A 10,892-nucleotide genomic window follows, 5' to 3' on the forward strand; every position below is an offset into this window, starting at 1 on the left:
GAGTGTGTAGGTCCCGCTCAACAGTCTACGTCCTTAACCATCGGGGACTTTGTAGATTTTGCCCAAAATCGCTCTCCGCAGAACAGAGCGTGAGGTCTCCGCGGCGGAGGCCGGAAAAGGTGCGAGGTGAGCGGCATGGTATGACTGGGCTCGTGCCGCTCACTGCTACCCGGAGCGTGGCGCCCTCCGGGTAAAAGGCTAGCCGGGGCGAGTAGGTGGGATGACGGGCGCATAAGCAACGCCGTCCCCGCCGTACAAGGTGCCGGTGGCCTGGCGAACCACCGGCGTAAGGCTAGCCAGGGCGGACCGCGGGGCAGAGGGCGCATAAGCCACGCTCTCTCTCCATCCCACCAGCACAAGCGAAATATTTTCAAAGTGTGGGAGAACCGGCTTCCCGACCGGTGGCACTCTGCCTCTCGCTGCCGCCCTCCTGGAAGCGTCCTCGGTCACTCGGAGTACGGCAGATTTAAGAGCTCCGGAATGGTGAAAAAGAACCGGAGAGAGGGCGACTCCGGCTTCTCTCTGCCGGGCGAGGACCACCGCAGGCGGCGGGGACGTCTGACAGGAGACGGCGCTGCGGGCAGGCTTTAAAAGTGCATGGGGTTTTGGCCTCGGCAAAAGTCGAAAAAATTATGCGGTCGGAGCTGTCTGCCCCGGCCGGGGAAGGCTCACCGCCGGCGGCTGCCAACCCCTGGCTTGCCCGCTGGATGCCCTTTCGGAGGCTTCTGAAAAAGAACTGTCAGGCGGGCACCTCTCGGAAGAACCGCAGACCAAAACGACCGGTAAAAATTTTGGGCGATCCGACCCGTAGTGCACCTTCGGCGGCAGAGAAAAGCAACAAAAATACCGGTCAGAGAAGGGGAGTTTTGGTCGACTCTGCCAGGTTTTTGCACTAAGTCAGATCCGTAATGCCAGCGGGACTGAGTCGCTTTTGCGTGCCGTGGTCCTGGAGGCCTGCTCGGACAGAGCGGTCCTGCGGGTCCCGCGGGAAGGGGCATTTCATGTTCCTCTGCGGGAGGTGATCCATTTTCTGCGGGAAATGGCGAGCCCCTTCGGCTACAAGAGTGTGTAGGTCCCGCTGAACAGTCTACGTCCTTAACCATCGGGGACTTTGTAGATTTTGCCCAAAATCGCTCTCCGCAGAACAGAGCGTGAGGTCTCCGCGGCGGAGGCCGGAAAAGGTGCGAGGTGAGCGGCATGGTATGACTGGGCTCGTGCCGCTCACTGCTACCCGGAGCGTGGCGCCCTCCGGGTAAAAGGCTAGCCGGGGCGAGTAGGTGGGATGACGGGCGCATAAGCAACGCCGTCCCCGCCGTACAAGGTGCCGGTGGCCTGGCGAACCACCGGCGTAAGGCTAGCCAAGGGCGTACCGCGGGGCAGAGGGCGCATAAGCCACGCTCTCTCTCCATCCCACCAGCACAAGCGAAAAATTTTCAAAGTGTGGGAGAACCGGCTTCCCGACCGGTTGCACTCTGCCTCTCGCTGCCGCCCTCCTGGAAGCGTCCTCGGTCACTCGGAGTATGGCAGATTTAAGAGCTCCGGAATGGTGAAAAAGAACCGGAGAGAGGGCGACTCCGGCTTCTCTCTGCCGGGCGAGGACCACCGCAGGCGGCGGGGACGTCTGACAGGAGACGGCGCTGCGGGCAGGCTTTAAAAGTGCATGGGGTTTTGGCCTCGGCGAAAGTCGAAAAAATTATGCGGTCGGAGCTGTCTGCCCCGGCCGGGGAAGGCTCACCGCCGGCGGCTGCCAACCCCTGGCTTGCCCGCTGGATGGCCTTTCGGAGGCTGCTGAAAAAGAACTGTCAGGCGGGCACCTCTCGGAAGAACCGCAGACCAAAACGACCGGTAAAAATTTTGGGCGATCCGACCCGTAGTGCACCTTCGGCGGCAGAGAAAAGCAACAAAAATACCGGTCAGAGAAGGGGAGTTTTGGTCGACTCTGCCAGGTTTTTGCACTAAGTCAGATCCGTAATGCCAGCGGGACTGAGTCGCTCTTGCGTGCCGTGGTCCTGGAAGCCTGCTCGGACAGAGTGGTCCTTCGGGTCCCGCGGGAAGGGGCATTTCATGTTCCTCTGCGGGAGGTGGTCCATTTTCTGCGGGAAATGGCGAGCCCCTTCGGCTGCAAGAGTGTGTAGGTCCCGCTCAACAGTCTACGTCCTTAACCATCGGGGACTTTGTAGATTTTGGTCAAGATCGCCCCCCGCATGTCCTAGCGGGAGGTCTCCGCGGCGGAGGCCGGAAAAGGTGCGAGGTGAGCGGCATGGTATGACTGGGCTCGTGCCGCTCACTGCTACCCGGAGCGTGGCGCCCTCCGGGTAAAAGGCTAGCCGGGGCGAGTAGGTGGGATGACGGGCGCATAAGCAACGCCGTCCCCGCCGTACAAGGTGCCGGTGGCCTGGCGAACCACCGGCGTAAGGCTAGCCAAGGGCGTACCGCGGGGCAGAGGGCGCATAAGCCACGCTCTCTCTCCATCCCACCAGCACAAGCGAAAAATTTTCAAAGTGTGGGAGAACCGGCTTCCCGACCAGTTGCACTCTGCCTCTCGCTGCCGCCCTCCTGGAAGCGTCCTCGGTCACTCGGAGTATGGCAGATTTAAGAGCTCCGGAATGGTGAAAAAGAACCGGAGAGAGGGCGACTCCGGCTTCTCTCTGCCGGGCGAGGACCACCGCAGGCGGCGGGGACGTCTGACAGGAGACGGCGCTGCGGGCAGGCTTTAAAAGTGCAAGGGGTTTTGGCCTCGGCGAAAGTCGAAAAAATTATGCGGTCGGAGCTGTCTGCCCCGGCCGGGGAAGGCTCACCGCCGGCGGCTGCCAACCCCTGGCTTGCCCGCTGGATGGCCTTTCGGAGGCTGCTGAAAAAGAACTGTCAGGCGGGCACCTCTCGGAAGAACCGCAGACCAAAACGACCGGTAAAAATTTTGGGCGATCCGACCCGTAGTGCACCTTCGGCGGCAGAGAAAAGCAACAAAAATACCGGTCAGAGAAGGGGAGTTTTGGTCGACTCTGCCAGGTTTTTGCACTAAGTCAGATCCGTAATGCCAGCGGGACTGAGTCGCTCTTGCGTGCCGTGGTCCTGGAAGCCTGCTCGGACAGAGTGGTCCTTCGGGTCCCGCGGGAAGGGGCATTTCATGTTCCTCTGCGGGAGGTGGTCCATTTTCTGCGGGAAATGGCGAGCCCCTTCGGCTGCAAGAGTGTGTAGGTCCCGCTCAACAGTCTACGTCCTTAACCATCGGGGACTTTGTAGATTTTGGTCAAGATCGCCCCCCGCATGTCCTAGCGGGAGGTCTCCGCGGCGGAGGCCGGAAAAGGTGCGAGGTGAGCGGCATGGTATGACTGGGCTCGTGCCGCTCACTGCTACCCGGAGCGTGGCGCCCTCCGGGTAAAAGGCTAGCCGGGGCGAGTAGGTGGGTTGACGGGCGCATAAGCCACGCCGTCCCCGCCGTACAAGGTGCCGGTGGCCTGGCGAACCACCGGCGTAAGGCTAGCCAAGGGCGTACCGCGGGGCAGAGGGCGCATAAGCCACGCTCTCTCTCCATCCCACCAGCACAAGCGAAAAATTTTCAAAGTGTGGGAGAACCGGCTTCCCGACCGGTGGCACTCTGCCTCTCGCTGCCGTCCTCCTGGAAGCGTCCTCGGTCACTCGGAGTACGGCAGATTTCAGACCTCCGGAATGGTGAAAAAGAACCGGAGAGAGGGCGACTCCGGCTTCTCTCTGCCGGGCGAGGACCACCGCAGGCGGCGGGGACGTCTGACAGGAGACGGCGCTGCGGGCAGGCTTTAAAAGTGCATGGGGTTTTGGCCTCGGCAAAAGTCGAAAAAATTATGCGGTCGGAGCTGTCTGCCCCGGCCGGGGAAGGCTCACCGCCGGCGGCTGCCAACTCATGGCTTGCCCGCTGGATGGCCTTTCGGAGGCTTCTGAAAAAGAACTGTCAGGCGGGCACCTCTCGGAAGAACCGCAGACCAAAACGACCGGTAAAAATTTTGGGCGATCCGACCCGTAGTGCACCTTCGGCGGCAGAGAAAAGCAACAAAAATACCGGTCAGAGAAGGGGAGTTTTGGTCGACTCTGCCAGGTTTTTGCACTAAGTCAGATCCGTAATGCCAGCGGGACTGAGTCGCTTTTGCGTGCCGTGGTCCTGGAGGCCTGCTCGGACAGGGCGGTCCTTTCGGGTCCCGCGGGAAGGGGCATTTCATGTTCCTCTGCGGGAGGTGGTCCATTTTCTGCGGGAAATGGCGAGCCCCTTCGGCTGCAAGAGTGTGTAGGTCCCGCTCAACAGTCTACGTCCTTAACCATCGGGGACTTTGTAGATTTTGGTCAAGATCGCCCCCCGCATGTCCTAGCGGGAGGTCTCCGCGGCGGAGGCCGGAAAAGGTGCGAGGTGAGCGGCATGGTATGACTGGGCTCGTGCCGCTCACTGCTACCCGGAGCGTGGCGCCCTCCGGGTAAAAGGCTAGCCGGGGCGAGCAGGTGGGTTGACGGGCGCATAAGCCACGCCGTCCCCGCCGTACAAGGTGCCGGTGGCCTGGCGAACCACCGGCGTAAGGCTAGACAGGGCGGACCGCGGGGCAGAGGGCGCATAAGCCACGCCGTCCCCGCTGTACAAGGTGCCGGTGGCCTGGCGAACCACCGGCGTAAGGCTAGCCAAGGGCGTACCGCGGGGCAGAGGGCGCATAAGCCACGCTCTCTCTCCATCCCACCAGAACAAGCGAAAAATTTTCAAAGTGTGGGAGAACCGGGGACCCGACCGGTGGCACTCTGCCTCTCGCTGCCGCCCTCCTGGAAGCGTCCTCGGTCACTCGGTGTCCGGCAGATTTCAGAGCTCCGGAATGGTGAAAAAGAACCGGTGAGAGGGCGAAACCGGCTTCTCTCTGCCGGGCGAGGACCACCGCAGGCGGCAAGGGACGTCTGCCAGGAGACGGCGCTGCGGGCAGGCTTTAAAAGTGCATGGGGTTTTGGCCTCGGCGAAAGTCGAAAAAAATTTGCGGTCGGAGCTGTCTGCCCCGGCCGGGGAAGGCTCACCGCCGGCGGCTGCCAACCCCTGGCTTGCCCGCTGGATGCCCTTTCGGAGGCTGCTGAAAAAGAACTGTCAGGCGGGCACCTCTCGGAAGAACCGCAGACCAAAACGACCGGTAAAAATTTTGGGCGATCCGACCCTCAGTGCACCTTCGGCGGCAGAGAAAAGCAACAAAAACACCGGTCAAAGAAGGGAGGTTTTGGTCGACTCTGCCTGGTTTTTGCACAAAGTCAGATCCGTAATGCCAGCGGGACTGAGTCGCTTTTGCGTGCCGTGGTCCTGGAGGCCTGCTCGGACAGAGCGGTCCTTCGGGTCCCGCGGGAAGGGGCATTTCATGTTCCTCTGCGGGAGGTGGTCCATTTTCTGCGGGAAATGGCGAGCCCCATCGGCTACAAGAGTGTGTAGGTCCCGCTCAACAGTCTACGTCCTTAACCATCGGGGACTTTGTAGATTTTGGCAGAAATCGCCCCCCGCAGGTCCTAGCGGGAGGTCTCCGCGGCGGAGGCCGGAGAGGGCGCGAGGTGAGCGGCATGGTATGACTGGGTTCGTGCCGCTCACTGGTACCCGGAGCGTGGCGCCCTCCGGGTAAAAGGCTAGCCGGGGCGAGTAGGTGGGTTGACGGGCGCATAAGCCACGCCGTCCCCGCCGTACAAGGTGCCGGTGGCCTGGCGAACCACCGGCGTAAGGCCAGCCAGGGCGGACCGCGGGGCAGAGGGCGCATAAGCCACGCTCTCTCTCCATCCCACCAGAACAAGCGAAAAATTTTCAAAGTGTGGGAGAACCGGCGACCCGACCGGTGGCACTCTGCCTCTCGCTGCCGCCCTCCTGGAAGCGTCCTCGGTCACTCGGTGTCCGGCAGATTTCAGAGCTCCGGAATGGTGAAAAAGAACCGGAGAGGGGGCGACTCCGGCTTCTCTCTGCCGGGCGAGGACCACCGCAGGCGGCAAGGGACGTCTGACAGGAGACGGCGCTGCGGGCAGGCTTTAAAAGTGCATGGGGTTTTGGCCTCGGCGAAAGTCGAAAAAATTTTGCGGTCGGAGCCGTCTGCCCCGGCCGGGGAAGGCTCACCGCCGGCGGCTGCCAACCCCTGGCTTGCCCGCTGGATGGCCTTTCGGAGGCTGCTGAAAAAGAACTGTCAGGCGGGCACCTCTCGGAAGAACCGCAGACCAAAACGACCGGTAAAAATTTTGGGCGATCCGACCCTCAGTGCACCTTCGGCGGCAGAGAAAAGCATCAAAAATACCGGTCAAAGAAGCGAGGTTTTGGTCGACTCTGCCAGGTTTTTGCACAAAGTGTTGGCATCGTGCGGCGTCGCGCTTTGCCGTACCGTATCCCCAATGGAGCGGCGCCCGGCGGGGTAGGCTAGCCATGTGAGGTCGAGGGCGGGAGGACGGGACGTAAGCCAGGCCGTTCTCCACAAGAAATTCCGGACGCGGAGACCCCTTCTCCGCCCTACGGTCCCCAATGGGGTGGCGCCCGGCGGGTGAGGCTAGCCATGGGAGGACGGGACGTAAGCCAGGCCGTTCTCCACAAGAAATTCCGTACGCGGAGACCCCTTCTCCGCCCTACGGTCCCCAATGGGGTGGCGCCCGGCGGGTGAGGCTAGCCATGTGAGGTCGAGGGCGGGAGGACGGGACGTAAGCCAGGCCGTTCTCCACAAGTAAATTCCGGACGCGGAGACCCCTTCTCCGCCCTACGGTCCCCAATGGGGTGGCGCCCGGCGGGTGAGGCTAGCCGTGTGAGGTCGAGGGCGGGAGGACGGGACGTAAGCCAGGCCGTTCTCCACAAGTAAATTCCGGACGCGGAGACCCCTTCTCCGCCCTACGGTCCCCAATGGGGTGGCGCCCGGCGGGTGAGGCTAGCCATGTGAGGTCGAGGGCGGGAGGACGGGACGTAAGCCAGGCCGTTCTCCACAAGTAAATTCCGGACGCGGAGACCCCTTCTCCGCCCTACGGTCCCCAATGGGGTGGCTCCCGGCGGGTGAGGCTAGCCATGTGAGGTCGAGGGCGGGAGGACGGGACGCAAGCCAGGCCGTTCTCCACAAACTCCCAGCGGTAGAGTCTCGGCTCTCCGCTCTTTTGATCGATCTGACACAGCGCGATCCGGCGGGGCAGGGCACTTTGCTCGGTCAGGGGTATTGGCCCCGGCCGGTTTATGGTAAAGCGTTCCTTAGCCTCAGTCTTGGTCGCGCATCAATCCCCCGCTCCCCGTGAGCGGCTGTGGTCCTCTGCCTAAGGTTGTGTAGCGCGGTGCCAGTGTGGTCCTCGCACGGCCCCGCTCCTGCCACAGCGGTAGGACTCTCTGCTTCGGCTGAGGTTTGCTACGAAGCGTATGGAACGGGCGTACTCCACCGTACCGTGGGTGGGGGGCGGCGGCGGCGGCGGCAGCGTCCAGCGCGGAGCTCCGGCTCCCGCGGCAGCGCCTCGCCTAGTGTCCCTCGGGCAAGTCCAATCGCCCCCCGCCCGGTCGGAGAGCGCAGACACACCTCTGTGTCCACGGTTTATTTCCGCAGCACGAAAAGGGACGGCTCCCGCCTGCTCCTCGCGGCGGCGACGAGGCTTAGACCCACCGTGGCGTATCCGCGGTAGGTATGCTCGTCGGTCGGAGGAGCGGTTGCGGTCGAGTGGTCCCCAGTGTACCCTGTTAGCGCTGCCCGCCTACGCCTGAAGAGCTGCGGACCGAGAAAAAGGTTCGCTCCGCTGCTGACGGCGAAGCGCGCGGCACGCCGCGGAAGAGGAGAGGGAGCGGTCGCCCCCGGGGCGGCTCCCCTCCGAGTCCGGCAGAAGCAGAGATTGTAGCGGAGGGGGGGGTTTCTAAATTCCCCGGGCGTGTTATCCCCAGCGGTAGCCTTTGAACTCTTCAACCGCAAGCACGATCGCACGTTCACAGCACCCGTCACTAGGAGCCGGGCCAGAGGCGGGCGGCAGACGAAACCGACATGAGCGCTTAAGGGTATTGCACCCCCGGCGCCCAGACCCTGGAAATTGAGTCTGCCCCCAAAGCCCACCCGCGTCCTCCTTGGCGCTCCCGGAGTACATGGTCGTAGATGGGCCATCGGTCGCTAATGCCAAACTGCGTCCCAGGGGTGCGTCCCCTCTGACCAACGGCAGACCCATCCCTCTCGCCAATCCGCGGATCCCCGCCAGGTCCCGAACAGGGCTCGTCCTTTAGCGTTTCAAATGCGCCCTCCCCGCCATACGAGGGGTTGAGGACCGTAGCCTTCCCTTACGAGAGGCACCAGGGGTGCGCCTGCTCGAGGGCCCGGCCGTGGGCGTAACGCTTGGGCCGCCCGGGGGAGTCGGTAGACCATGGGAGACCAACACTCGCACACGAACGTTGCCCGTGCTTTTGTGGAAGAGAGCTTCTTGCGAGGTTGTCGCTGCGGTGGCGCCCGGACAAACCCTATCCCTAAAACTTCTGGGGAATTGGCGTCTAAGCCTGCACCCTGCACGGTATCCCTGCACCCACGAAGGGGGCCGTGGAAGGCTTGGGGTCGCGCCGGCGAAACCGACCGGATGCCCGGGGTACTGAACCCCCGGGGTCCCACCCTGGAAATTGAGCCGTCCGACCCCGCCACGTCTTCCTAGTGCTCTCCTTGGCTCCCCCGCCTGTGGGCATCGTTAGGGGCTGCGGTCATCAGCGCCGGCTAAGCTTCGGCAACACGGCCGACCCACCCCTTCGGCGCCTGGGGGTGCCTGGTCCCAGTCCGGGCCGTTCCGTAGGGGCGGCTATCCCTTACATGAGGGACTCGGTGCGTCCGCTCGGGCTGCGGGGCTCCGGCTCCGACAGCCGGGGAGCTGGTTTTGACCGCGGGCCTCCACGGGAACCGGCAGGGACCGGACTAGGCGTCAAGCCGAAAATAACCCCGGCACCCTCTGCTTCCAAAGCGAGGGGACCTTTGGCCGAGCGGGGGCACCGGAAGCCGAACCGACCCCAACCCCTCTTCCTACCCCAGGGCTGGGCTGACCAATCCCCTGATCGGGTCTAAAATGGAAGAAGGGGATTCGAGGGAAGGGGCTGGCGGAAGGCAGTTGCCCGACGGAGTAGGCGAAGGCCAGGCCGTTTCCGAGTCCCGAGCAGAGGAGGGCGAACTCGGCTCTTCATCGACCGACGGCGAGGCGAGGGCGGTGGCTGCCGCGGGGAAGACTCCATTGCTCGTCAGCGCGCTAGGAGCGGGGCCGACTGGCTGCTCGGGGTATGGCATCCCCGGGGGCCCACCCTGGAAATCTTCGCTCCTCAGCCGCTGCAGGTTATAAGGTCCCGCCGCGCGTAAGCGCTCAACTCTCCGACCCACGGATGTCGAGCCCATGGTGAGCCGGCCGTTTCGTACGGGGAAAAGGGGTCCTCTGGCCCCACATCGATCGAGGGGGTTTAGATCCGCGGAGGCACGCACCGCGAGGCGAATCGCTGCTTTTCCCCAAGAGGTTAACCTTCAAACCACCGAGTAGGTTCGGGGCAGGGCCGACAGTCTGCACTGGGGTATTGCATCCCTGGTGGGGCGACCCTGGAAATCTCTGCCCCTTTCCACTCTTTCGGTTGGGCCTCTCGTCGGGGCGAGCGTAAGTCGGCAAGCAGACGTGGGAAGAGGCTTCTTACCGGTGACACTCCCTTCGTGAGAGAGGCAGGTACTCGCCCCGGACCCCGGTCCAAATCTGCGCGGGCCGGACGGCCTCGGCCCTAGCCGAAGGCCGCTCCCGCGAAGCCAGGGAGCCGAAAAAATAACCCCGACACCCTCCGCGACCTCGCGTGCTTCCAAAGCGAGGGGAACCTTTGGCCGAGCGGGGCACCCGAAGCCGAACCGACCCCAACCCCTCTTCTTACCCCAGGGCTGGGCTGACCAATCCCCTGATCGGGTCTAAAATGGAAGAAGGGGATTCGAGGGAAGGGGCTGGCGGAAGGCAGTTGCCCGACGGAGTAGGCGAAGGCCAGGCCGTTTCCAAATCCCGAGCCAGAGGAGGGCGAACGACGTTCTTCATCGACCGACGGCGAGGCTAGGGCGAGGGCGGTGGCTGCCGCGGGGAAGACTCCATTGCTTGCCAGCGTGCTAGGAGCGGGGCCGACAGGCTGCTCGGGGTATGGCATCCCCGGGGGCCCACCCTGGAAATCTTCGCTCCTCAGCCGCTGCAGGTTATAAGGTCCCGCCGCGCGTAAGCGCTCAACTCCCCGACCCACGGACGTCGAGCCCATGGTGAGCTGACAGTTTCGTACGGGGAAAAGGGGTCCTCTGGCCCCACATCGATCGAGGGGGTTTAGATCCGCGGAGGCACGCACCGCGAGGCGAATCGCTGCTTTTCCCCAAGAGGTTAACCTTCAAACCACCGAGTAGGTTCGGGGCAGGGCCGACTGTCTGCACTGGGGTATTGCATCCCTGGTGGGGCGACCCTGGAAATCTCTGCCCCTTTCCACTCTTTCGGTTGGGCCTCTCGTCGGGGCGAGCGTAAGTCGGCAAGCAGACGTGGGAAGAGGCTTCTTACCGGTGACACTCCCTTCGTGAGAGAGGCAGGTACTCGCCCCGCACCCCGGTCCAAATCTGCTCGGTCCGGCCGTCGTCGGCCCTAGCCGAAGGCCGCTCCCGCGAAGCCAGGCGATCCGAACCGAGGATCCGCGCGAGCCTTCTCCAAGCCCTCTGCCGGGCGCTGGTGTTGAAAGCGTAGCGGACCCTGTTCGCCGGAGCGATAGGAGCGGAGCACCGGTCCCGCAGGGTTGAAAGCTGGGTAGCAGCGCCGTAGCTTCCCTCCCAGCCTTCCCCCGGACCTGGCGCCCGATCCCCTCCGCTCCTCTGTGCGTTGGCGGGCGGCGCTGCATGGGTACGTCGCGACGGCTCCTATCGTCTCTCTCGCTTAACAGTGTGGAGAGGTGGTGGTGGAGCCGTCCGACA

The sequence above is a fragment of the Engystomops pustulosus genome, unplaced genomic scaffold, assembly GCF_040894005.1.
Source record: "Engystomops pustulosus unplaced genomic scaffold, aEngPut4.maternal MAT_SCAFFOLD_284, whole genome shotgun sequence".
Classification (NCBI taxonomy): Eukaryota; Metazoa; Chordata; class Amphibia; order Anura; family Leptodactylidae; genus Engystomops; species Engystomops pustulosus.